Source organism: Ixodes scapularis, unplaced genomic scaffold (assembly GCF_016920785.2).
Source record: "Ixodes scapularis isolate PalLabHiFi unplaced genomic scaffold, ASM1692078v2 PGA_scaffold4__175_contigs__length_147842914, whole genome shotgun sequence".
Lineage (NCBI taxonomy): Eukaryota > Metazoa > Arthropoda > Arachnida > Ixodida > Ixodidae > Ixodes > Ixodes scapularis.
Window position 1 is genome coordinate 58,785,475 of NW_024609879.1, and position 4,401 is coordinate 58,789,875.

The following is a 4,401-nucleotide window of genomic DNA, read 5'->3' on the forward strand; positions in this document are numbered from 1 at the left end:
TCGCTTGTAATATAAATTCGACACAGCAGAATACGATAAAATGACTTTAACTGCATATTCCGAAGGCCCGTTTACACACTTGCGTTTGCTTACGACCGAGTTCTTGTGATTTCTTAGGACGAGAGAATACACTGGGAAGCTCATGCTATTTGCGAGGTCAAATGAATGTGAAGCAGTCAAATAATATATATAGAGATGTGTTTTTCTTGACATCGTGCTGAACTTGTACTAAATTTGAAAATCTATAATTTTTCATAGCTTACTTCTCAATATATAAAAGTGCGCGTTCAACGCGCTCCCTAACGTTACGTCGACAGCTAGCGTGCGTTGTACTCAGTGCTGACGCAAGGGTCTTTACGCTATTCTAAAACTCTCTAATGAAACGTGCTGTATATGGCATCAATTTTGAATTTGATTCCAATGTACTCCAAAAACTCTACTCGAGAAAAAATAATGAAAGATTGGCGCTGCAAAGGCGTGTTTGGGAATGCTTACAAAATTCTTGGCGATAAATACTAAGCATTATTTTATATTTTGACTGTTTATGTTATACATAGAATACTCAAAAAAGTATCGACGATCTGTCGCTAAAGGTTCGAGGTTGATCGCGAATCGAACATGACAGTCGTCAAAACTCCGCCTTCCTTTCCCTTTCCTTTGGGATTTATTTGCCTGACTGTCATTCGTGAGATTTCTATGTTTTCGGGTAAATCTGAAAAAAGTGGAAGAACAATCGCCGGTACATTTTCCGTCGATAAGGATTTTTCTGAAAAACACAAAATTTCAAAATCAGAACGACAGAAAAAAAAAAGACGGTGTTTTACAAATAAACTTTTTATGAGCACAGTGTCACTGTTTCTGATGGCGTGCCACTTCAGTTTCCTTTGAAATATTTACGTAGAACTACTCACAAAGGGGGTTTGCCCTTTGAGGTTCCTTCAAGACAGTGGGTCACGGTACCCGGATTTTATTTTGTTTTTGAAGCTTTTTAATTATAACAACACAGGCAAATTAGATCAGTATTTAAAAGATTGTGAATTTAACAAAAATAAACTCGGATAAACCCAGAATTATCAGCGAAAAATAAACTCGAAAAAAAATACACTCCGACTTCACGAGAAATAAACTCCGAAAACACGCGGAATCCTTGCCGCATTCGAAAACAATATACGGATGCATCTCACTGCCTGTATTCAATTAACTTACTGATCAACCTTTGAGAAACTTAATTGTTCGTGTGCCACATTGTCATTACGAATACTTCTGATCACATAAACTCGTAATTGAAAAAAAAAAGGTTTGGTATTATCTCTGGGCCATACATCGCTCCAAAATTGGTTTCAATGATTTGTTTAGTCGACTGTTTAAGTTTTTTTCCCCTCTTACTTCGTTGGTTAATCAGTAAACCGTATTGCGATGGATCGATTGTTTCTTCAAACGTTTTCCAAACATACTCTCTTTTCTCGGTTGGGATTAGCGACTATTCTAAGAAAAATTCTTTATAGCGGTCACTTCGTTTTGTTTGTTTGTTTTTAAAGATTTTTAGCTATAATTATTTGGTTTAGTAAGACTCATTTATTTGTGTTACCTATGCCCTAAACATCTGGTTCTCTTTTTCTGAGAGTCACTTCTCCCGCATTTCAGCTAGGGTACGGAATACGGACTTTTAAAAGTATTTTTTACGCTTCAAATTACGTAAAGTCTTTTATATCACGCCATGGTTCTCGTTGTCGCCATACGCGGCTGCAGATTGGGAAATACCGTAGTTAGATTTTTGGTTGGCGATTACTCGGCGGAATCGCGGTATTCCGGGAGGAAGAGACGTGTTCTCTTTTATTTCTGGTAAGAGAAACGAATATGCTGCATTACAGCGTTCAAAACTCGAAATGATAGCTGTACGGCATGGAAAAAAAAAAATATATATATCATTAGCGGTGCTGCGCAGCAGGTTCGAAACATAGACTTTGTGGTGGTTCCAATTTTTAGTATCGCCGCTTCAGTGGCGGTAGTGCTCCACTACAAAAGCACAATCCGCGTCTTACTTTTTTGCACAAAGCAGCCTTTACTAAGTGGGAGGGGAAGCTCGGTGCTTTCGCGCAAAGCGTACGCTAAAACCACTCGGTCAAAAAAAACCAAAAAGAGAGAAAAAAAAGGAAGACGACGGAGAGGGGGGCACCGTTTTGGCGGGGCGGTTTTTGTGTGTGTTTGGAGGGGAGGGTACGCCATTTGTGGCGAGTACCGCGCCATCTGTTGAGAGTGCCGCACCAACACTGTACTTAGTTTGCCCTTCTGCCGCAACGCGCCGCGTCGTTAGCGTCGTCGCGATGGTAGGAGGAAACTGGAAGCTGCACTTCCCTGGCTTCCGAGGCATGCATCTCCGCAGTAAATGAGAAAAATGAGAAGTAAACGCGTGGACTCTAAATATTAACAAGTTACTAACAAAATAAATTAAGCAACATTTTATATTCAGTTGTACAAGAAATTGTTATAAATAAATAGCTAATATCTGGAAATATCAGGAAAAGGTTCATACGTATTTACTGCAGAATTATTCTAGGCAATGGCGCCTTTTCCGGCCCGCTAGTATCGCCGCGGCCTCTGCTGTTATCGTGCTACCGCGCTCGCTTTCTCTTTTCGCGAGTGTTATATTCACTTTTAAATTGCAAAGATCAAAAGCGAGCAGACACGAATGAGCCGCTTTCAAGTCTGGGCAAGCAAACAAGTGCGAGTCTCGATTTAGGACCGGTGATTGATAGCCTCCGGCTCGCCACTATTCTCCATTTCATCGAGCACGGTTTCATCGAGCACGGCTACACGGGAATCGGAAGGTGAGTGACCTTTTGGAAGTTAGGCGTTGGGCTGTCTTCAGAGACAGTGGACAATTGTGTTTTGACGCTTGAGAAAGTCAGGGCGGTGGAGCTGCTGTGTCGTCGGTGTGGGCCTGACGCCGCGCCGTCTAAACTCCGCCCCGTCCAGCCCGGGTGCTGTGTCAGAGGGCTGCTTGGCCTCTCGGGCGCAAGCGAGTTCGGCTAGAACCCCAGCAATGTTTGGGGCCGTGTGTTTTTCCCCTCATATGTGTTACTCAGTCAGGCTTTTTTAATCATAAAGTAGACCAAGAAATTTGCTCTCCAAAGATCAATCGTTTTTTTTTGTTTTTTGTTGTTTTTGCGTTTTTTTTTTTTTTTTTACACAGTAATGGCTTTTGATCGAAGCTACTAATGGTTGTTTCACTTCGTGTGCAAACGAAGCCGAAGCTACTAGCACAAGCATGTTCCCCTGAACCTTTGCTTGCACTGCACGCTCGCGCGTGCTTGGCAGGGGCGCTGAAAGCCTCGCGTTTAGAATGAAATGGATATGGTGGGTCAATGTGTGCTTGCATGGGGCATAGTTTAGTGCTGGACTCGATTCTGCAGAAGCAAAATACGAAAGAGCGCCAATACCGTATTTGCATTCCTACAGTGGATTTCAAGCAGGTGCATAGAGCGCAGTGTTTAGCACAGTAAAATTAAAGATTCTCAATTAATCAGTAATATGTTGTTTTTAATACCATACATAAACTCTGATGTTGATTATATACTATTTGCACACTCATGAAGGCACACCATCATGTCTGCACTTTCCTTTGGCAGTTTCGTGATTAAGATCACTATACATATCCTACCTCTGCAAAATACATCCACGTCTGCCCTCTTGCGGAGCACATTGTAATCCAATCACCGCAAAGTGCACCCAGATGATTACGGGGCTTACAGTATGATGCAATTTAAGAACGTAATTTTAACATGGATATGTTCAATTTCCTTGCACAGATCACTTCCTCGGTGCCTCGTCGTACACTGGATGCACTCCATACATGGAAGGAACTGGCCTACTGTGGATTTGTGGGAAAGAAGGTGTGCAAGTACATTTAATGCTCTGCTTTTGTATTTGAGTGGCACTCTACTTTTGATAGCAAATTTATTTTTGACTTTTATTGAACCCATTTTTTTGCATTTTCAGGAAAGGCCAGTGAGCAGGCATTAACGGGGCCAATGGACCATAAAAATGCCCCTCGTAACTTCTACTAAGGAATGTGCTATCCTTTTTGACTATACCAGTCAAGTCGTGTACGAGGCAAGTTTGAACATTGTTATATGTGCCTATTTGTTTCCAGAGCTGTGAAGCAACATTTTTTGGTAATTAGCCACAAAATTACAGTTCAAAGGCCTATATTTTGTGCCTATTTTTTAAGTATGGAACCAGTGTTGTATAGGCATCTTTAATATTCGCCTCAAGATCAAACTGTGTGGCAAATATGGTAAAATTTACTTAAAGGGCAACTCCACTTCATTTTAGTTTTGAAAAAAACATTGCAGTCCACTTCAGTATCGCCTAGGAATACCACACATCAAATATTACGAC

At 41.2% G+C, this 4,401-nt stretch overlaps 1 long non-coding RNA gene across 1 annotated transcript; it reads left to right on the forward strand.

Annotated features, from left to right (window-relative positions):
• Positions 1-2,569: 2,569 nt before the first annotated feature.
• On the forward strand, positions 2,570-4,107 carry LOC115321729. Its single transcript, XR_003918832.3, has 3 exons — positions 2,570-2,828; positions 3,810-3,893; positions 4,000-4,107. It is a non-coding gene; the product is annotated as an uncharacterized LOC115321729 (long non-coding RNA).
• Positions 4,108-4,401: the final 294 nt, after the last annotated feature.